Raw genomic sequence first — 24937 nt, 5'->3', positions numbered from 1 at the left:
CGTCTCTCGTTGCATCTTAGTACACACTCTGAGTTCAAACATAATGAGGTATCTCTAACAGAACGATTTCCTCCATAACAATCAACAGGTTTCCGAAAACATGGATCATGCAAAAGCCAGTCCAAGCTTTTCTCACACTATATCCTGAAAATCATGGAGCATGGTAGTAGATTAGATGTAGTATCAGTATTAATTCACTTCTAAAATTTATTTGACTTGTACTATGCCAAATTTTATTAATGAAAGTACGATGAGATGGAATAACACGTGAAATCTATTACTTCAAAAGTTCAAATGTGTGTGAAATCTTATGGGACTTAACTGCTAAGTTCATCAGTCCCTAAGCTTATACAATACTTAACCTAAATCATCCTAAGGGCAAACACACACACTCATGCTCAAGAGAGGACACGAACCTGCGCCGGGACCAGGCGCACAGGCAATCTGTTACTGTACGGAGGATATCTCGGTAGGGAAGGGAGAAGAAGCGTATTATCTTGTACAGAGACATTAATAGGCGTAGATGTAATTTCAGTGTACCCCAGGGAAGTCTGCTGGGACCCTTGTCGTTCATATTGCATGTTAATAATCTGGTATTGTTGCTGTTGTTGACGTCTTCAGTACTACTACTGATCTGACGCAGCTCACTATGCTACTTTGTCCGGTGCAAGCCTCTTCATCATTGCATATTTGCTGCAGTCTACATCGGTTTTTAATCTACTAACTGAATTCAAGTCTTTATGTCCCTCTACAATTTTTTAACCCTCCACACTTCTTTCCATTACCAAACTGACAATTCCTTTATGCTTGAGAATATATTCTGCCAACCAGTCCCTTGTTTAATCAAATTAAGCCGTAATTTTTTCTCTAATTCGATTCGGTAGCTTCTCATTAGGTATTCGATCTGCCCAACTAACCTTCAGCGGTCGTCAAACTGCTGCGCAGGGGCCGCATGCGACCCGAATCGAGTGCTCGTGCGGTCCGCGTTACTCAGCCGTATTTTATATTATACCGAATCTAAAAACGTCAGCTAACATTAAGAGTTACCTGCTGTGAAGCTTCTTAAAAGTGCAATTTTCATGCTCAAAAACAAAAAACAAAAATACTTACAAGACTGTAATATTTTATGATATGGTTAATGTTAGTTGACCTTGGTGAATTCGGCCGTGAGCCCGGTAAGGTTGGCCGTTTACCTCAAGGGTGGAGGGGTCAGCAGCGCAGCCACTGCGGGGTTAAAGAATGTCAGAGGGGGAATGCTCCATTGTTTGTCTCCCAGCACCGACAACTCACAGGGGCTGGGGCATAAATTTTGGAACGTAAGTTATATGTCTTCGCGAATGCGCAGTATACAGTCGGTCATCCTCAAATGCAGTACGTATGTGTAGCAAGAAACATGAAATTAAATTAAGGCTGTAGCACTTGTAATATAACGCGACAAGTAAAATGAAAATGACATTCGAAGCATTTGTGATGGCGTCGCATATTCCGTAATCCATTGGAATATAATCACGATTACTGTTATTAATGAATTAATCGACTATATAATTTATTAATTGACTCGTACAATGATTTATTATTCTTTTCTTGGTACGGCAGGTCAGGGTAGGGGGGAGGAGGGGGGAGGGTAAGAGGCCTTCTGGCGGTAAAGATTCTTTAACTACTTCTCGCCTATATTGCATTCTAGCGGCTACACCGACAGGTGGAGCTAATTACGTACTTCAGTCTTTTGTCTCATCCATTTGTCTCCTTTCCCTTGTTATCTTAGCAATCAAATTACTAAGTTAAGTCCGTAAGCTTGTTCTTGTCTATTTTATTACATTTTCTTATCTAAAATCACAGCTGAAGTCAAATTTCATTTTCAATCATTTTAAAATATAAGTTTATTCGGGTTATTAATTTGTTACATTTTATCACCGTAATACTTACACATCTTATGAGCCCAATGTATATTTTACTTATTGTACTTTTTATTTTATTGAATTGTGTACAATTAGAAATTTAACGAATATGAATAAGCTTACAGTAGAGACATGTAACGCGCCTATGACACAAACATAATTAGTGGGTATTGTTTTGATTGTTTTGAACAATATCGGCCTTAACAGGATGAATCTGTCGGCACTGTGACCTAGTTTACACAATATGTCGCGGCTTGTGAAATCAATTAATCACTCCTTCTCAGAGACAACACAACAACACTTCGTCAGCCAATTACGGTGTCACTACTTCGGGGCCGCTAAAGGTTTCAGCAGTCTGAAACACACAACAGTCGACACGAAACGTCCAGAACGGTACCGGCTTTTAACGGTCAGCAGTTAGCGGCGGCGGCCAACTTATCATGACCTCACTGGCTAGTCTATTAAGAGCTCATAACATAGTAACTTATATAGGATACCAATGCATAATAAGATCGGCACATACGCGGCCCCACGTGTCGACCCACGATGTCAGTTTTAGCTCCTGAGCAAAAAACTTCGACGACTACAGTTCTATACTCTTCTTGTCTGTACTGTTAATCGTCCACGTTTCACTTCCATATAAGGCAACACACCACACAAATACCTTTGGAAATGATATCCTGACACATTTACACTCGATGTAGAGAAATTTCTCTTTTTCAGAAACGCTTTTCTTACTCTAACCAGCCTATATTTTATAGCCTCACTACTTCGCAATTATTTTGCTGCCTAAATATCTAAATTCATTCACTGTTTTTAGTGTCTCTTTGACTAATCTAATTTTATCAGCATCACCAGATTTAATTCGACCACTTTCCGTTATCCTTGTTTTACTTTTGTTTCTCATAATCTTATAACTTATTTTCAACACATTATGCATGTCACTCAAACGATCTTTCAAATACTTTGCTATCTCTGAAAAAATCATGATGTCATCGGCAAAGCTCAATTGCTTTTTATTTCTTCTCCCTGAATTTTAATCCTCTTACGAAATTTCACCTTCATTTCCATTACCACTTACTCAATATATAAACATCAGAGCGAGGTATGTATAAAACATTATTGGACATCTTGCTGTGTCAGTTCAGGGTAAAACACTAAGCTTTCTTCAATTTCCGTCGTCGTCTTCGTCAGGAGCAACTTACTGTCAAAATTGCTGCTGTAGTGGCCTTACGTAGCCCAAAGACGGCTTGTGATTGGTTGATAATTACGTAATGCTGTTTATCGCAGATGGTGGCAACGTCTGCGCTGTTGGCGCCACCGCTCCCTTCGCAGCGTAAACATTGCGACGAACACAGTATCTCTGGTTCTCTGCATCGAGAGCTCGGTTCCATGCACCGCTAAAATTATATCCACCGTCACGGTTGCAGGTTTTCTCACACATTCTTGTTTCTACAGCCTCTTTTGTTATGGAGTCCCAGTATGTGGAAGGCTGGGGCAAGAGTTTTGTTTCTTCAAACAGTCTTTTATGTCTGTGAGGCTGCGTTCAGCAACTGCAGATTTCTCCAGCTCTCGATTTATGCCGTTGGTGTTCTGCACAGCGGTCGGAAACGGAGCGGATGGACTGACCGATGTAATTGTTATCGAACTCACATGGGATGTTGCAAATCCAAGATATCCTGAGGCCGAGACTGTCCTTAACAGAGTATACTATCTACTTTATTTTCTTATGAATTCAGAAAATACAACTAATACCTCATCTTACCTAGACTCTTCCTATTTTTCTGGATGGAGGGCCACAAAAGGGAAGGAATGCAGTCGGTGGTTCCAACCCTTACACCCTTGTCAACTACTGCTTCCATTTTTGGTCCTCAGACTTTTGCAACTGACGTCTGATTTCTGTACAATTTGTAGATAGTTTTTCACTCTCTGTGTTTTATTTCTGCTACTTGCAGAAGCTTATCTGAAGCTACACATGCTATAAATGTATTGCGGGAATTTTAGACCCGTCTATACAACTACAAGAAATTGTGAATTTATTTCATCAAGCGCTTTTCATTTTCGTTTCACCAGTGGTATGTAATGAAACATATTTACAATTTGGCTTATTTTCCAAATTTAAAACCAATTCATTACAAACAGTGTTGATTTTACTTGCGGTATTTCATGTCCGACTTTCGCTCACGGAAAGAAGTGTCGTCTGCTTGCATATTTCTGAGGTGCTGCCTCATTTAGTAGTGCTGTTGTTTTACCTAATCCCACATTGCTTTGCAGCACTACACATATATTGATGTAAAATACGACATAATGATTTATTACATAGCAGTTCTGAAGTTTTATGTCAATAAAACGAAACGTGTCTCATAACAAAAATACTCATTTTCCTCAGTAATTACAAAAAACTACGGGCAATATGGCCACATAAATGAAGCTATAAATATTGGCATTTCTTCAGACATTGAGACAACTCGTAGGGTGTGTACTGACCAGCATGTTCCTATATTTCTCCAGAACCAAAACTGATCGTCCCCAAACTCGGCGTCTATCAGTATTTTCGTTATTCTGAAAACAATTCGTGTCAGCATTTTGAAACCAACACTTACTAAACTAATGACTCGGAAACATTCACAACTGTCATCAATTGTCTTCTTTGGAATAGCAATTATTATGTTCTCCTATGGGTATTTCGTCTGTTTCGTATATCTTGCGTAGTGGCTGGCTTTCCCAACGATCTCAGTCATTCTGTGGGAGCGTCGTCTATTCCACGGGCCTTGTTTCGACTTAGGTGTTTCAGCCCTGTGTCAAATTCTTCTCGCTGTACCGTACCCATCTCATTTTCGTCTATTTCCTGTTCTCTTTCTATACTATCGTCTTCAAGTTTGTTTCCATTATATAATTAACGGCCTCTTTAACTTTTCTATAGGTTGCGTCCATTTTTCCCCTAGCCTAGCAGACAATATTAATAGTAATACTGAAGTAGCGTCTGCATTTTACTGGTAACAAAACGAGAAGAACGTAGTATCCTTTGACTACAGTAACAATGAGAAGTCATCAGCGTATAAATATATATTTACAAGAGGGCAAAACCGACGGAATATTGATTAGAACAGATTCAGATTTTTTTTCCGTGAGGTACATGCCTTTCACGACATATGCCAAATTATCTGCAATATTCTTGATCACCGTCCTGCCGACACCGTCGTTTCCTACTGATTCAGAAGAGATTCCCATTATGCGTTGATTTTGTGTTTATTGTAACGTGTTTTAGGCGGAAAGTGTTCGCGTTAATTATGCAGCCTGGGAATTTTTGCGTACGATAGGCCTTTGCAGCATGAGGGTTGAAAGGTGCTGAAGAAATTCATTCCGTTCGTCAGCTAAAGCCTGAAAAAAAGTTTCCGATTTTGGCTTTCTGGTATTAAGGACAGAATCGGGCGTGTCCTATCGCTGCACACAGTGGAACGATGGTGCCTGATTCTGGACGCACTCCTTTATCCTGTTTCGCAGATTTGGGTATTCTTCGCAGCGTTCAAATTTAACAGTTTACTTGAAATGTCTGAGAATACCGCCCCTGTTCAGCATTTGACGTAAACCAGTTGCCAGCCAAGAAGCGTGTTTGTCGTACAGAACCGTTAGCTTCTCAGTACGCTCATTAATGTTGCCTCAAATTGCGGGTTAAAGTTCTACATCGAAGGTATTGAAGTCAGAGTACAAGCTAACAAGCACAAGAATTGGGAGGAAAGCATCTGAAAAAAAAAAAAACTGATGCTTCGTCTGATTGGACATCAGACGGACGGGATGGGACTGGAATCCGTCTGTAACCATTCCAGCATCAACAGCGCAGAGTAGTCACCTAAGGACCGCTAATAAGGCAGAATTTCTAACTAGTCTGTATCCTATGACTCACCGCTGCTGGTGTCGTTTGGTTCTGCATTTTGGTAAGGGTTTGTGCAAAGTACGATTTTCAAGTATTAATGAACGCAGTGGAGAGTGAACGCTCCCAGGTATGGAAACTCCGAAGCGAGCCCTTATTCGTCGCGTATATTGGAAAACAGATATGGCGAAATATTGGCAACAACGCTCGTGAGGATGTCCTCAAGAAAAAACAGGACCAGAGAGTCTAATAATATGAGCTTGAGTTAACCCACAGTTAAGCTGAAATCAAGGGAACACTTTGTTGAACGAGCTTTCAGGAACTGTTCACTATGTTAGAGGGAAAGGCTGGTAACGTCAAGGAGTACTTGAATTTGCCACGATGTCACTATGTTTAGCTTCGTAAGAGCCGTATCACAGTGATGCACTTGTCTTCGATACATAATTTTCAGACATACTATTTTCGTGCCCAGTAAAGTAAAAAGAGCTCGAGCGAGGGCGAAGGCTGCATACACTTTGGTAAAATCCTGCGGTGGTGTACTCTTACCTCGCGGACGAGGTGAGATCGTAATCGGTAACTTCGGAAATAGCTTGAATAATGTTGCTGTTTGCGGAAACAGCCGCGTTTGGCGTTCGCAGACCGCTGTGCCCGGGAGTAGGCGCCGGCTCGGCTCCTGTGGCTGCACTTCGCAAGTCGCGGCGTGCGGACTTTCTTGCGAGGCGCATCGGCGGTGAACGACCGCCGCGGCAGGCAACACTCAGCCCATTTGCGATGTAAACAACCCGGCCCGGCAGCAAAGAGCCATGTGCCATACAAGCTGCAGCACCCAGGGCACCAGACGACTAGCGGCCTGGGAAACAGGAATCCACGCCGTCTTGCCTTGCGCAGCACAGTCCTTTGGTAATTTCACTTTCCCAAAGCGAGTTAAGTAAATATAAAGCTCCTCACATCACTATTTGCTCACACTGTTTCAGCACATTTTCTTTACATTATTTCGAAAACTAAATATGAGAGAGATAAAGTACATAATATCATGAAAAAGTATGTTGCCAAATACACAATTTAGGAATAACCGACTTACTGCCACTGTCAATATTGTTAGTCTTAGCGTTTTCTGGCTAATATTCGGCCGCCACAGGCATGTCGTCCTTGTTTAAATTGCGAGAAATGTTCCGTACTTACTTCACATCCTCCACTGTAGTTCAGTCACTATATTTTCATGATTACAGCCATCCTAGACGTCAAATGGTAGGCAAGGACACCAACATACCGATCAGTACATTTTATATCCCAACGTCCTGCAAAGTATGATTTTAACAGAAAAAATGGTTCAAATGGCTCTGAGCACTATGGGACTTAACATCTGAGGTCATCAGTCCCCTAGACTTAGAACTACTTAAACCTAACTAATCTAAGTACATTACACACATCCATGCCCGAGGCAGGATTCGAACCTGCGTCCGTAGCAGCAGCGCGGTTCCGGACCGAAGTGCGAGAACCGCCCGTCCACAACGACCGGGTTTTAACAGAAAAACTGTATCTTCGTGCAACATATCTCATTCTACCATTGGGAACAGTACTCACCGAAGCAGAACAGAAGATTAAAAAAGTCTTTGTACAGAAATGGAATGTAAGATCTTTGACTGAGGTGACAAAATCCGTGGGATACCTCCTAATATCGTCTTGGATCTCCTTTTGCTTGGCGCAGTGCAGCAACTCGACGTGTCATGGACACAACAAGTCGTTGGAAGTCCCCTGCAGAAATATTGAGCTGTGCTGTCTCTATAGCCGTCTATAATTGCGTAAGTGTTTCCGGTGCAGAATTTTGGGCACGAAATGACCTCTCGATTATATCCCTCATCGGGCGATCGAGATGGAAAAATCATTCACTCAAATTGTCCAGAATTATCTTAAAACCAATCTCGAACAATTGTAGCTCGGTGACATGGCGCGTTGTCAGCCATAAAAATTCCATCGTTGTTTGCGAACGAATGGTTGAAAATGGTCTCCAAGTAGCCGAACATGATCATTTCCAGTTAATAACTGAGTCAGGTGGATCAAAGGACCGAGTACATTCCATGTAAACACAGCCCACACCATTGTGGAGTCACCATCAGCTTGCACAGTGCCTTGTTGACCTCTTGAGTCCCTTGCTTCGTGGGATCTGCGCCACACACGAACCCTACCATCATTTCTTACCAAGTGAAGTCGGGACTGATCTGACCAGGCCGCTTGTTTCCAGTCATCTAGCGTCCAATCGAAATGGTCACGAACCGAGGACAGGCGCTTTAGGCGATGCCGTGGTGTTAGCAAAGGCACTCGCGTCGTTCGCGTACTGCCATAGTCCATTAATTCCAAGTTTCGTTGCCCTGTTCCAACGGCTACATTGATCGTACGCCCCACATTGATTTCTATGGTTATATCATTGACAACTCTACGCAAACGCTGCTGCTCTCGGTCGTTAAGTGAAGGCCATCGGCCACTGCGTTCTCCGTGGTGAGATGTAATGCCTGAAATTTGGTGTTGACACTGTGGATCTCAGAATATTGAATTCCGAAATGGAATATCCCATGTGTCTAGCTCCAACTATCATTCTCCGTTCAAAGTCTGATAATTACCATCGAGGGGCCACAATCATGTCGGATACCTTTTGACATTAATCACCTGTGTACAAATGACAGCTCCGCAAATGCACTGCCCGTTTATACCTTGTATATGTCATATACCACCAGCTGTATACTTGCATACCGCTATCTCATGACTTTTGTCACGTCGGTCTATTCCAGCACGGAGCAGCGTCTTTACCATTTGTCCTTAGAGAGAAAGGAATGATACAAAATTCTCTGTCAGGTGGTTTTATTTAGTACTAACTGGTTTACTGTGACATCATTCAAAAACGTTTCCAAGGCTAAAAATAAGATTGTTGGGAACCCTCCCTCAGGAGGAATCAAGCTGCGGAAGGTTACTTCCTGTTACAGAAAGCCCCCAGTAACAACGACTCACAGTCTTTTGAAACTCGAAAAAAACACTGCTGTGACTGCATTAATTAAGTAGTTTTGCAACAAAAAAGTAACGTTTCATTAAAAATCATAGCTTAGCTGGTGGGTCGGACGAAGGATCTATATTAAAGCAGAAGCGGCCATGACTGTGCTATCGTTTCATGCGATGAGAAGGGATATTGTTGATAAGAAAGACCGATAGTTTTTGTGATAATATACCGAAAACGAACAGGATAACGTGTTGAGATAAAGTCCTCTGTAATGATTACTGCATTTTTCTATGCAATTTCCGCAGGCAATTTTGACAGTGCATGCCAGGATCCTTTTTTATTATCCGTAGCGTCACCTACTATAACGGACGAAGAGATATCAGGAGTGGAACGTAAAGGACTAGAAACGTGTCAGACATCTAACATTGATGCTAATTTGTGAATGACTCGAAGCATAATATTCGTCTTAGACTTCAAGACAACCTTCCGAGCGGGCATGGTGAGGAAGTGGTGCAAGCTGGACGAAACTCACTGTTGTGCCGATTGTGTTAAAACCATGTGCAAATGGGTCATTTTGTAGGGGCGACAAACCATTATGGCAACAACAACATTCCAAATAACTATTTTTTGTAACATACTGTCAGATTGAAACTGTGTGTCGAGCGGGCACTCAAACTCAGGACTTTTGTCTTAAGCAGGGATTTTAATATCAGCGTACACACCGCCGCAGAGTGAAAATCTCATTCTGGAACCATTTTTTTGTGTTTGCGCATCTATGACGTCGGCCATAATATTACTAGCTTTGAATTCCACGAGAATTCTCGCGTTCTCTGGGGTAAAATTGTGACTCAAAGGAACAATGACTTCACAAGAAATCAATCTTCTACAGTGGTCCACAAAGTCCCAAGATTTGAATCAAAAGAATGGAACCATATAGAGACGCGAGCTAATCTTTACGGACAATATCTACGCTCTCTGTCCAACCTGCACAAGTCAAGCGGCTGGAGTGGATGTTGCCTAATACAGAATTTCATGCTTTCCGTCTCATAGCATTTCGCATATACATCAAGGTTAACTAAAATTTCAACGCTCATAGAGAACGTTCTGAGAAATTCAGAGTCACAGCAGGTGTCGAACAGTTACCAGTAATAAATTATGATTTCAGAGACATGTAGTACACTTAACAGAATCTGTTGAGTGACTGGAAAGCGCAGTGATACGAGTCAGGAGCCATCGAGCGATGTGGAAATGTGAAGACAGTGCTAGTTTGCTTCTCCGCACAATATCAGCGGGTGAGCTAGACCCATGAAATGGGTTTGCCACACCGTGATATTTTCGCTCATGCAGGGGTGCTGTTATGGCAATAGGCGCATGTCGTAGCAGGGATAGACTGTTGTACCTAGCTATGAATGGGTACCGGACCACGCATTGTGACCACGGAACGGGATGATTGCTATTTTCCCTGCGTGACTGAAACGGAACATACCCATAGCTTCCGTCCGTAGCGCTGGCACGACGGCGAATCCTTTCAACGTTGTCTGCTGCATACTTGAGAGGCGGCATGTCACAACATTGCACAGGTTTCTACCATCCCGTGATTTAAATTATGAAAAGCATCACTTACTTTTCTGTGCTAAGCACAACGCGTTTCGAGAATTTGCTCTCATTTTCAAGTGCATTTGTTCATATGAATATATTTGGTGATGCCTGAATTTGTGATTTTCCGCCTCTCTTGCATTGTAAATGTCTTTTAAGGTGATATTGCAATCGGAAAATCGGAAAAAATTAATCTTGGGGTGTTTTTATATGTTAGTGTTAGAAATGGCACTTTTGTTTGGCTACCTGCAGGTACTGTGTCTCTTCCGTTACACAGAATGTCACACACGCGCAAATAATCTGATACAATGTTCCTTTTTGCTATCAAAACATGCTACGAAGATATTACGACACTATGGTTTCGCAAAGAGTTTGTACGCAGTTAGAGGTCTTACAATATTTTTTTGATTACGTTACATATATAAGAAGCTGTCAAATATAAAATTTATTTTTACCACTCTTGACTACTGAATTATCTATTACATTTTTTATTTATGAGCAAATGTACACATTTATTAAAATTACTAAATATTTGAGAAAAGTACTACAGTTATCATATGAATGATAAAACATTTTAAAAAGTTAACTGATTCAGTATCCTTTTTGTGGTGTACAAAAATTTCAAGCTTCTCCATTAAATCCATTTTATGTGATATTCGGACGTGTGAGTATCTTAAGTTCTTCTTTGTTTTCGAATGGATGTTATGAGGGTGTTGCTATTTCTGCTTTTGCAAACTGGTTATGTGTGAACAGTTGATGTGTTGACTTTATGTAATTTGAAAATTGGTGTCAGTTTGTCCTACGTAGTAACTTGAGCACGTTTTACATATGACTTTGTATATTCATGAGTCTGAGAATTGATCTTTCTTATTGTTTAATATGTAGACTAATTTCTATTGTGGTTGGTTGTTTGTGGAAAAACTACTGTCATTGTATGTAACCTAAGTAAATTTGCCATATTTTGAGTAATGTTACCTATGTAAGATATGCTGGCGAGACACTTGCCTGTATTATTGGTTGCTGCTAAAGAGCCAGGAATTTGTTTCTATTTTTTTATTTGTTTCTGCTTATTGTCTATTATTGATATCAACGGTAGTTATTCTACACCTTACACTCATAACCAGTTTACAAAATCAGCAACAGCAACATCCACATAAGAAACACTGGACACCCATTGGACAATTTAGAAAATTTTAAGGTACTCCACAACCTCCAAAAATCACATACAGTGGATCAATAAAGGAGCTTGAAATTTTTGTACACCACAAAAAGCAAGGTGAAAAAATTCGCAGTGGCAAACTAGATAGTGAATCAGTTAAATTTTTCAAATGTTTCTCATTCATATGATAACTGTAGTGATTTTCACAAATATTTAGTAATTTAAATTAATATGCAATTTCCCTCATAAATAAAAAAATGGAACAGATAATTCAATAGTCAACAGCTGCAAAAATAATTTTTACGTATGTATAATGTGAACAAAAAAAAAACATCTCTGATTGCGTACAAACTCTTTGTGAAACCATAATGTCGTAGTATCTTTGTAGCGTGTTTTGATAACAGAAAGAAACATTGTAACTGATTATTTGTGTGTGTGTGACTTTCTGTGTAACGGAAGAGACGCAGTGCCCGTCGGCAGACAAACAAAAACACTATTTCTAACATTAGCACAACAAAAAAAACACCAAGATTAATTTTATCCGGTTTTCCGACTGCTGTATCACCTCAAAAGCACATTTAGAGTGTAAGAGAGGCAGAAAATCACATATGCAAACATCACCAAAAAATTCATGTAAACAAATTTACTTGAAAATGAGAATAAATTGTCAAAAAGCATTGTGATAAGCATGAAAAGATAAGTAACTTGTGCATTTTTTCATTATTTAAATAACGAATGACAAAGCTGCATGCTTTCACAAACCATGGATTACTATCAACGAAATTAAAATGTAACGGTTTCAGGCTTATCTCGCTTCCGCTTGTATTACATTGATGGCTGCACACGTGTTAGACACTATCGTTATGTCGTCAGACTGGCGTACTTCATTGTTCCACAGCGTAGCGGACAAATACCAAGCGTGATGATTTGGAGTACTACTGTACACGGCCTGAGGTATCGAATCTTACATACTGAAAAAAGCCTGAACGGGAATAAATTTATCAAGAAGGTTGTAGGGCTTGACCTCTTTCAGGAAACTCCACATGTCATATTTCAGCAACATTTTGTGACTTGTGGGGATCAATGTGAAACTCTTCTTTGATGCACGAAAAGATACCACTGCTTCCCCCTTCGTCTAGACATTGCCAGGCTTAACAACGGTCTAAAGTGGTCGCGACCTGTTGATGTTTGTGCGGGCTCTAATACAACCTGCTTAAATGGGGGATTCCACAAAAATATTTCCAAGCTCTCTTTAGTTCCATACTCCTATGTTTAGAAGCCTTCGTTGCAGCACGTGGGAATTTCAAACCCTGCTGAAGCATAAGACTCAGGTACCACGTATAGTTTTGCAATTCTATTCTTGTATGTAGTGTTATGAACCGAATCAGTGACATGAAGCTCGTTCCGTCTCATTCATGCTGCAGGGTTAAACCTTTTTCATTGCAACGACCAACTGACGTGAAACGGCTGCTGTGGGATCAACTTTTATTACGAGTTGTGTTGAAGGTTATGACTTTTAGGTGAGAATGCTCTCTGATATCAATAACTGTAATTGATAGCTGTAGTTTCCATAGACTGCTGCTCTCAGATTGTGCAATCGTGGCAAACCTAGTCCTGTAATTCTGGTGGTGAATCCTCATGTTTGACGGTACCGTTACTGCTGACGACGATGGTGTGTGTGGCTTCACTGGGCGTACTCCAAGAATCAAATGAGTTACTGTCGACGTGTAAACTTGGATAGTCTATATCTGATAATCATATTTAAATTCTTGTCGTGTAGTACGGATCTTTTACCATTAATGACATTTGATAAGTGACGTTTCAATTTTGCCATTGCTGCAAGCAAGTCAAGAGAGGAAAACAGTAATTTTTATAATTTAAAGTTAGGTATTAGCCAGTCAGCCACATTTCAACTGGAAGGCGGAAATCGAACTTATTTCACTGTAGATTAGGGAATACATTTTGGTTAATATGCGTGTAATATACATGTGAAAATATGTCTATTATTCCATTGTTCGCCCATATGGATCACACCTATTACGATTCATTTAAAGCCAACACCGATACCCAAGACCATGAAACCATGCACTCGGCTTAACGTGACAGAGGCGCTTCCCGAGACTACGGAATCCGTCAGGGAGCGTTCAGCTCTGAGAGATTGCACGCAAATATGACGATGGTGAAAAGACCGGCAAGTAAAACGGCGGCTAAAGCTTAAACTGTTCCAGTTTACTGATAACAGGAGCCGAGGTCACCAACACACACAACAGGGAGGCGGCTATCAACTCTGAGGTAGCCAGTTCTAAACCTGATCTTGAAAGAAATTTTCTGACAAGGGTTTGACGACAAGGAAGGTGGCGAATAACAACTGCTGATCGCCAAATTTTGTGCCAACGCACTGAAGAACAGCGCTCGCCTTTCTGTAGCAGGGAACAGGTGGCGTACAAAAAGATACTGGCAGGCAGAATGTGAAGATTCTGTTACCAGTATGTAGCAGCCAGTGGCGTATGGTGACACAGTGTTCCTATGTACACTCAATTTATAGCTATGGGCTTGTGTTCTGCGATCAAATGAACAAAATATGGATGCAGTTTACGAACTGCTGAAAAGGGCTGTAAAGATAACAACTAAAACCAGTAGGAAGTTCAATGTAAGGAATCTAAAACAGAAAATTACGGGTATCCTTACTGCCCCGAGTGAATTCATGTACCAATTTTTTGTACACCTCAGGAAAAACATTAATAGTTCTGTACACCATCATGGGACAGCAGCCAGTATGGACTTACATTGACCAAGTCATAACTAACAAAAATCTTCTAAATTGAATTTTCTATCAGGAATTGAAATTGTATAATACTTTGTGCAAGGAAATGAAAGAGATAACTAAAATACCTTTATTTAAAAACGCAGTCAATTTGTGCACCTTAAATATTTCATACTACACAGTGGAGGATTGGTTAGGTAATTCGGAGTAGGAGTTGACGATTAAAAATTAAGTTGTTGCTGATGAATAATACTAACATCTCACAAATTCTCTGAGTTCAACATCTCACTCATAATGAAGGGCTGCTGCTACTGTTTCTTCACACAGGCGGAAGACATGACATGGAGATGCAGTAGTGATGTGGCAGCATATGGTGGTAGTCATGAAGTCAGGTGCAAGTGTGCAATGCGCAGTGGAAAGTATGAGACGACTAAATGAATGGTACATAATTCTATTTAAGAAATAAAGTTAAATGAACAATGCTTAATTTTTTTACGTTATTAAGGTAAGTTGCTTCGTTTATCTACAAATGCAAGAGAACTAAACATTAAGTAAACGCAAAGGGATAGTACGTTGGTTAAGACACTGGCCTCATATACGGGAGGATGGATGTACATGCTCTATCCAGTCTTCCTCATTTAGGTTTTCCGTGGTTTTCCTAAATCATTTCAGGCATATGTCGGGATTGTTCCTTCAAGAAGGCCACGGCCGAAAACCTGTTCTGTGGTCTTCTCCTTGAACACGTGTGTGTATATGTGTCTGTATATACGACTTACGCTTTTTTGTGTTACCATGACGGATCCCGTATCACTGTAAAATGATTCTTGCACCAGTAAATTACTGATACTGAAACTCTGTTAGTAGTACACCTCTGTGTAATATTAGTATAAATTAACAGTTAGACAAACAAACATACCGGAGGATGTCACTGTACGGTTTATTAAATAGTCAAGATTCTCGTGGAGGAATTCCACACACAGGCACCAGCCTCTATTTTCGTATGCCGGCGGCCGCGTTGCCTATGACCCATGGCGAAGACATTTCTTTTAATGTTCAGAATGTACGATTCACTGGATTGGTGGGCTACAGAAGACCACATCAACTCGCTGAAACTATTCTGTAGACAGCTGCGCCTCTTACAGCACTCTTGACGAAAAACAGATACTAGTCGTCGCTCCTCCGACCGATTTGATGCGGCCCACCACGAATTTCTCTCCTCTTCATCTCAGGGTAGCACTTGTAGTCAACGTCTTCAATTATTTATTTGTTTAAAATGTTGCGATCTCTGCCTTCCCCTATAGTTTTCTCCTTCTACATTTCCCTCTTGTGTCATTTCAGCTACTTTCTGATGACTTAATACATGTTCTGCCATCCCTCCCTTTATTAAGCCAATGTTTTCCGTAATATTTCCCTCAGCGCTGATTTTTCGGAGAACTTAATTTCTTATTGTTCCACCTAATTTTAAACATCCTTCTGTAGTACCACATGTCAAACGCATTCAACTCTAGTCTTCTCCGGTTTTCCTGCAGTTAATGTTCCACTTCCACGCGTGGCTGTGCTCTTGTGACCAACGTATTTGGCTGTTGTTGACTATAACGCACGAGAAAAAATTATATTCTTAGCTACTTTACAATGATCGGTGAAGAGAGAAACATCACAATGTGTTAGTGAGCTGGAGAGGTGATGTGTGGCATCTGCTGGACAGGCTCTCTCCTTTTTGAGCTCACGGCAAGAGCGGAACACAGCGTGCACGTGCTTTTCTCGTGGTTGTCACGTGTACATAGACAAAGACTACCAACACCGACATTTTGACAGTAACACGCTCCTCTCTGAGTAAAAGGCATTGATAATGATGTGCCTATTAAGTCCAGCAAAAGACTTACGAAGTTTCCCTTCTAAATCATCTCTAGATAAGAAAGGCACATAAAGATAATTGCGTGTTAAAAACTGCTTTGTAAGCGGCTGATAGGTGTCAACAAGGAGAAAAAATGTTGGTCGTTTGATAAAAGGAAGTTTATGGCAGCACTATCTCCAGCTGTTGGAGTAACTGAGTGGATCGTCTTAACAATCAAATGCACCATTTTCCTAAGTCGTGCACGTGGAATAGTTTCAAAATGACTCATAATTCTCTCGATCGAGATGTCTTAACAATTTACCTTAAAGACAGAATTCTTGCTTTCTGTGCAAATTTTCGCTAAGAACTGAATTTCAGTTCTGTCCACTCGTATCTGTTCTACCAAACAAGAGGCGTCGTTTTCTTTTAAATCTTTGCATTTCTTTTTTTACAATTTAAACAAGTTTGTGTAGTAACACCTTTCATGTGTAAGGCTATTTAGTAGCATAAGCGAAAAATTTACCTTTCAGTACCAAAATGCCGTTACCAGAGCCTCAAGGAAGAGTAGTACCAGCTCTGCTTTTCGAGAAATCTAGCTACCTCGAGGAAGTACTGTACAGAATAATTTTTCCTTTTACCTCAAGCAACTTTGCTTTTCGAGGAATTAAGGTGCCTTGAGGAAATATTGCAGAATGTACTCTTTCCTTTGTAACGCCGGAAATGCATATCCTCCTATTTCCATCTATTGTACTATTATTTTCTTTCCTTGTTTTGTTACCTCAAGATATGACATTTCTGTCTCTTTATATATTGTAACTGTTTTACTGTTTGTATATATATATTTATGCACTTATGTCGATGTATAATTGGTTTGTTTCGTAAATATTATTTGTATTTTTACGCTGGGTCTTGCCTAGGGAAAACTGCTATCGAACGATTACATCGATGGGTCGTGTGAAGAATGAAAGTGTGTAGGATCTTTGGTAGTGTTAACTCTGCTGCGTGGAGCGGCGGGCAGAGGGAGTCTGGCTGGCGCACATCAAGAGCCCGTTTCGTCTGGTGACCGTGTTGAGAAGAAGGCGCGCCAACATCCAGCTTCTGCAACAGCGACGGCCGACAATGAGTGACTGTCGCCACCTCCTCGATCGACGGCTTCAAACCTTCAATCAACCAACAAGGAAGACTGGAAGCACGTAAAGTTTTAGAACTGTATGGCAGACCTCAGCTTTTCAAATTGTTCCATTTGCCTCGCAAAATTACAGCAACTTAGCATGAACCTTTGTTGCTCATTGTCCCAATTGCATTACCAAGCAGGGTCCCTTCCTTTTCCGAAATCAACCCGAGTGCCGTTGAAATTCAGATGCCATCATTAAAGTACAATCATTGCATTTCACTGCTTTAATTTCAAAGTTCAGTTTAAGTATTCATAGCTGGCTACAATATTTAGATTACGCAAGCACAATTTAAGAGTGCGAGTTTAGTTACCGTATTTTAGCTTACCTGTGACTGCAGCTCAGCTTGGTACGTACTAAATCTTACTATTGTTAATTGTTCAGAATCATTTAATTCAAGTTCAAAGCTAAATCTCTTATTTCTAAATTGCGTAGATTCAAGTAGCTTTTGAAATGATTGTTGAGGTAGTCCAAGACTAACCGTATTTTACTGAATTTCGATGTGCTTAAGAAAGAAAGCTTCTTATTAATTTCAGTCACTAAATTAACTTTCAGTTTTCCGGTTTTATTAATTCTTTTGCTAAATTAAGTCAGAGTGCAGCGAAAGTTATTACTTCTGACAAACTTTCAGTTTTCACACTACACGTGTCAACCTTCAGTTGCCACGCTTCTAGTGCTAATTATATGTGTAATTACCTTTCTTTTTCAGTTACTATAGTAATTGTCCTTAGGACTGGCGACCGTAATTTCCCCCAAATCTCAAATATCTAATTACCGCTAGTTAATTGTTAACGTAACGGCCGCACATTTACTTTCTTCATTAACTTTACCCCTTTTCAAAATTAATTTCCACCAGTTTCATTTGCGTTTTTCCTTTCATTTAGATGTAACCCTTTCCTCCCTCTATACCGACAGATTAACTTCGGTGACGATTGCTTTTTCCCAAATTTCCATTAGGTACACGCGGTTTAATTTTTCACTGTCATTAAGGTCGATAAGTGAGGGGGAGGTTACACCTTTAGTTCTTACCGGCATCGAAGCACGAAACATGGAATTTGCTGTTTATCGCGAGTCTAAATTAGTTACCTCTGATATTGATAACTATTTGGCTGTTAACCCTCAAATACTTTTTCCCAATATTTTACGTTCATCATTCATCATTAAATGATAAGATCACTCGTGCAGCGAAGTTTTATATTTTGCTTTTCGCTGACAAATTTCTGTGCTTCAGATGATTTGTTACCTTTTACATAAAAGAAAAGATTACGATGTAACAATGCGTAGTCTCGGGGTGTTAAAATTTAATAATACCTCCTTCGGCACTTGACGCAGCTGAATGCTGGAGAGCATGTCATTACATAGGCCTGCGCTATGAATATTAGTCATATATCTATCATTTACCCAAAAATTTATCGTTGTTTTTTACATTCTTTTGAAAATACTAGTGGTGTTCTTATTACCTGGATATTCTGTGGAATTAGAAGAGTAGCGGTCCCTAAAACATAACTATTAGGCTTTAACAGAACAAAATATTAACGAAATGTATTAAGTGAATAAAGGTTTTAACTGGAATAATGAAGGTGTGATTCTATTTGTTTATTTGGAATTATTTCACTGCAGAGTAAGTATCAGTTGCATTATTAAGGAAATATTGTTTTAAACATAGCTTTTATGTAAGTAAAGAGCGTTAGAAAATTTTTCCCAATGTCTTGCGTGCTGTTTTGTGGTCGAACTCGAAGAAGTTGCAGAATTACTTATAAGTACTCAGACAACAAAAGTACTTTTAAATTTCCCTTAGTTATTCCAGAGAGTTATGTAATTTCTATACCCTGTAAATATTAGTAGCGTCTTAATAACGTCAAATATGTCATAAAAGTAGAAAAATGACTGGCGACGATACTGCTAAGTACTTGTTGTAAAACCTGACGAAACCTTCGTACACTCTCCGCATGTGCGAGATCGTTGTCATAAATATAATGTTAGTGCCGGGCAGGAAAGAGTCATTTACATATTATGACTGAGTAAAACATCGTTCTTTGTGATAACGAATGTTGGTTCAATAACTGAAAGGTTTGTTTTATTACATTATGTAATGACACGGGCCAGATGATATGTTTTTGAAAGCAGTGCTGTACAGAAACGAGCACACAGTTTTGTTGTTTATTGTATGAAGCACCCCAGCTTCGCAATCTTCGTTGCGAGCAACTGTAAACGAACAAGAGAGGCGGCTTGATTCCATTACGTGCCAGACACAGACCTTAAGTGTTTAAACATTATAAAACATTAGTCTTAATAAAATTTCGTTATGAAAGTTAACAGAGGTGAAACATTGCGTGGTAATTATGTATTTAAAACTTGGTTTCTTTAGGTCTTTGTCTAATGAATGTACTTGACCAAATGAGACCCTTTCGCAGTTACAGTTCCACAACTGTCTTTTCCTCTGTTTCGTTTGCTTTCTGTATGTTAGCGTGTTCTTAGGTACTGAGAAGGCTTCAGTGCCAGTATGCTGAGCAGTGGCGCTGGCGCGTCAGTCCACCGTCTCGGCGAAAGGCTCGACTTCGGCCGCAACCGATGGTCAGGGTTGGCTGCTGGAGCAGGTTTCGGGGACGGGGGTCTCGCCGGCGGCTACGCGCTACCTGTTTTCGACTGACCCCCTCTTTGTTTGCCGCAGGCGGGAGAGGCAGCCTCTAACGGAATCTGCGACGTTCCAAATTCGGCGTAGCTGCCACATCCCAGCATCGCTCACTCTTAAACTTCAAGCGTGGTAACGTCAAACATGTCAAAGATTTCATTTTGATACAACACGGGCTTGATAGCACTGTCGTACAGTTGGTTTAATGTCACATAAGTAATGCATATGTGTGAGTGCTATTGACAAGGGATTTCAGATCGATTCCGTATTTCTGGATTTCCGGAAGGCTTTTGACGCTGTACCACACAAGCGGCTCGTAGTGAAATTGCGTGCTTATGGAATATCGTCTCAGTTACGTGACTGGATCTGTGATTTCCTGTCAGAGAGGTCACAGTTCGTAGTAATTGACGGAAAGTCATCGAGTAAAACAGAAGTGATTTATGGCGTTCCCCAAGGTAGTTTTAGAGGCCCTTTGCTGTTCCTTATCTATATAAACGATTTGGTAGACAATCTGAGAAGCCGTCTTCGGTTGTTTGCAGATGACGCTGTCGTTTACCGACTAATAAAGTCGTGAGAAGATCAAAACAAAATGCAAAACGATTTAGAAGAAATATCGGAATGGTGCGAAAAGTGGCAGTTGACCTTAAATAACGAAACGTGTGAGATCATCCACATGAGTGCTAAAAGGAACTCGTTAAACTTCGGTTACACGATAAATCAGTCTAATCTAAAAGCCGTAAATTCAACGAAATACGTAGGTATTACAATTACGAACAACTTAAATTGGAAGAAACACATAGAAAATGTTGTGGGGAAGGTTAACCAAAGACTGCGTTTTATTGGCAGGACATTTAGAAAATGTAACACACCTACTAGGAGACCGCCTACGCTACGCTTGTCCGTCCTCTTTTAGAATACTGCTGCGCGGTGTGGGATCCTTACCAGATAGGACTGACGCAGTACATCGAAAAAGTTCAACGAAAGGCAGCACGTTTTGTATTATCGCGAAATATGGGAGAGAGTGTCACAGAAATGATACAGGATTTGGGATGGATATCATTAAAAGAAACGCGTTTTCCGTTGCGACCGAATCTTCTCACGAAATTCCAATCACCAACATTCTCCTCCGAATGCGAAAATATTTTGTTGACACCGACTTACATAGGGAGGAACGATCATCAAGATAAAATAAGGGAAATCAGAGCTAGTACGGAAAGATATAGGTGTTCATTCTTTCCGCTTGCTGTACGAGATTGGAATAATAGAGAATTGTGGAGGTGGTCCGATGAACCCTCTGCCAGGCACTTAAATGTGATTCGCGTAGTATCCATGTAGATGTAGATGTGATATTGTGACACTTGCACGGACTGGTAATGGTACGGAGGTGGAATGTGTTGATATTTCTATGGACCCCAAGGCACTTCTGGTAATGAATATCAGAAGTGGAGGTTCGGTCGAGTAAAGGTATCACAACCGACTGAAACCATTTTCAGTGTCTACCGGGCATGCGCAGCTTCACGATTGTTTCGACCGTCAGACCCTTTGAGTGTACTCAAACGCATATTTCGCGTGTTTCGTTGTTTGACCACCTGTGCCGATAGTGAAAACCTTTGCTGTCTCCGCGCTGGTCAAAGGTTGCTGATTTAAGTAATGAAACAGTGCAGCCGGTACGTATATTTTCGTGCTTAGCACTAAGCGTTTCGAGAATTTTTTCTTCTTGTCAAGTGCTAATATTTACGTGAGTGTCTTGTGGACTGTTTGTGTGTGTGTTGTACTGCATCGTCTTTTTGAGGTTGTAAGGTACCGTACTGTGCATCCTACATTATGTAGAAAAACACAAAAAGTGTGAAATTTCACAAGCGCTATGAATGATGGCTTGCGTGTGCATGGTTTTCTGCATAATGGAGGAGGCACAGTATCTTATAACCTCAAAAAGACAACTACAGTGCAAGACAGGAAGCACAACACACGAAATACTAAAATAAATATTGGATTATGACAATGAGAAAGTCTCCAAACGATAATGCTAAGAACTAAAAAAAATATGTAAGCGGTGTAGAGTTTCATTATTTAAAGAATGAACGACAGTTGCAGGCTCTCCAAAGACATCGATGACGATGAATGAAACTGCGTCAAACGTTTCTGCTTCCCATTTGTGATCAGCACTTCTTAGAGAAGCAGTGATACAAAATGTTAACTGAAGAATTTCTTAATTATTCCTGACACCAGTTTTCTCATCAGAATCCCGTTCCCTTTTACATATTTTAATTATATGCATAGGATAAATTTGTAAACTTGCCTCACTGAATTTGGTAGCAAAAAATTTGTTCTTGATTGGCAATACATTGCAGATAATTAGTACCAATGTAGTAAATTCTTAAACATTACAAATGTAAACATTACAAATGCTGGAAATTATCTAATTTGAAGAAAAACTATCGTTGGTTTAGTTGATGGACGGCTGGAATGTGACCACTGATTGTGAGTATGCTATATGTGTAACGGCATAGCATGCTTATTTCTAGCTACGCCACCTCCCTTCTAAAGTGAGCCAAGTTAATGTGTGCATGTCATTAATAGCAATGAGTCCAGTATGTGACCCCAAATCATCGGCTCTTGTGATCAGATCCTTGTATGGAAGAGAGAAAATTAGTTCATTTTGACAGTGGAGTGAAAGAAGGATAGTGATATCCTCTTGCTTTTGACACCCCAAGCTTAATATATCTAAAACATTCCTGCAGAAAAATCTCTCATGAAAATAAAATTGCACTAGGATCTATAAATTTTCAGAAGGTTGAGATGAGCCGCCCCTATAAAAGCCTAGCAGGAACATAGCACTTCTTTTCTTCAACGTGAATGCTATGAGACTAAACAAAAAATGGTCAGCGCGCGCGCACACGATCTCATTGGAGTAGTGCTATTAAAGGCTTCCGAGCCAGTCAGAATTTCCTCCGATCAGTCGAAACCTTTTGCAACCGTCCATTGGCCGCAACCCGAACAGCTTTCACCCAGTCACCAGTCACGGGAACTGGGAGAAAGCATATGTCGAACCCATTCCCGTGATTCCAACAGTTGTAACCAGAGAGCATAGAAATAAGCTGGGCGCTGATGACCACGCTGTTTAGCGCCCGAAAACCTCAAACCACACACACCACACAAATAAGCAGATGGGCCTTTCCCATGGCAAAGGACCAGGAGGGCAAGTGCCCTTTCCCCCCATCCCTTGGCTACCTGCCGCGCCAAGCGGAGCACCAGTCGCGTTGTCGTTTTCCCTGTGTCTGCTTGTGTACTCACTACCTCATCTCTCTTTTTTCTATCGGGTTGCTTTAGATTTGTTAGTTTTCAAGATATTGTCGACGGCAGAACGCGGAACTAAATCTTTTTTGACGTACAGACGGGACCAACGGCGCCCGACAATATACGACAATACACGATTGCCACAAGTGCCTCGGCTTTGTACAGTGACGTTGTAGTACATTAATACTTCTGCGTATTCTTAGCATCTGCTGAAGTGAGTAGTCATCATGCAAATATAGATTATCGTAGAGTATTCTCATACGGAAAAGAGTTGTTGAGTAACATAGTTCAGTTCTGTCCAGAAGAAAAGCCGAAAGGTTTGCTTCGTTTTAAAAATTTAAAAATAGGACATCAGGTTACCTTCCATTCCGAAGGCTGCTGGACGCAGCGACTGTTATATTGACTTGCAAATAATAGATTTGAGCTATCAGTCGTCCTTTTGAAATTTTATTGGCAGATCTAGATTTAGCTAGAAACTAGTCATTCTCAATGCACTATCGTTTATGATCAATGATTGTAATGCCTGTTGGTCGGGCTTGATCCACAGTGGATGAACAGACATTACATGCATTGATCATAAATGATAGTGCATTGAGAAAGGCTAGTTTCTAGCTGAAATCTAGATCTGCCAATAAAATTTCAAAAGGACGACTGATAGCTCAAATCTATTATTTTTTTAAAAAATGGACATCTCTGATTGAGAGAGAGAGGACATTATAGCATGGTGTGCACACTTTCTTAGAACAACAAGAGAAAAAGAGAATGATGCAATGAAACCTACAACTTTTATCTGAACCCAACTCCAGTTATTAGATCGTACAGTAACAATTTCATATTAATTTCGTACACTTCTCTCTAGAAGAATGTATTAATATTATATTACACGTTCGCTTCAGTTATAAGACAGCAAAAAAAATTTCATTCTATTTTCCTCGTTTCTTACGCTTTCCTACTTTCCTACACGGACCGCAAAACCAGTTTTATTTTCTTACTGTTCATTTCGATAGTTTTTCTGTGGATGTGAGGTAACAGAATGTATGTTTGTTTTATTTTTTGCACTTATACAAAGTACACTTCAGGAACAGAGTGAAGTTATACCACTCGTGCGTCATTCGGAACAGCCAACAGCAGAACATGTCAACAGCTCGCAGCGCGCTCAGCTAAAGCGGCAATTGTAAAGTGAACAGCTTGTAATAGATGAGCGAATCAGTTCAACAGAATACGTAACATTGTTTTCTGAAACAAGGCAGCATAGACTTACAAACCGCACAGTCAAAATTATGAGCTGATGACTCCTGGTGCGTTTTCATGTTAATAATTTTATCTTTCACTTCCAGCTTCGGTTTGTATCGGCAGAAAACGAAGACGAGAAATACGAGGCAGCTTCACAGTCCGCGTAGCAGACCACAGCAGGCAGCAATAACTGCACAAGTGGTGTACATGTAGCTGTCAACCTCGTCGCAGAGAATCTCCAATATATCTCACGTATTTCCTCGAAGACAGAAACTGACCGGACCCTTCTTCCACCATTAAAAACAATTTCAATATGTTAGCTACATTTCGTACGAAACATCCCATGTCCTAAAACGCACCAAACGAAAACTGGTCAGCAACTACATTTATCACAGCAAATTTTTCGAAATATGTGCGGTGATATACTTGGAAGTATCACAATAACTATGGGCCATAACGAAAGAAAAACAAGTTCAGTATCAAGCTGCAATG

The sequence above is a fragment of the Schistocerca americana genome, chromosome 1 (genome assembly GCF_021461395.2).
Source record: "Schistocerca americana isolate TAMUIC-IGC-003095 chromosome 1, iqSchAmer2.1, whole genome shotgun sequence".
Lineage (NCBI taxonomy): Eukaryota > Metazoa > Arthropoda > Insecta > Orthoptera > Acrididae > Schistocerca > Schistocerca americana.
Note: the sequence above shows the minus strand (reverse complement) of the source record.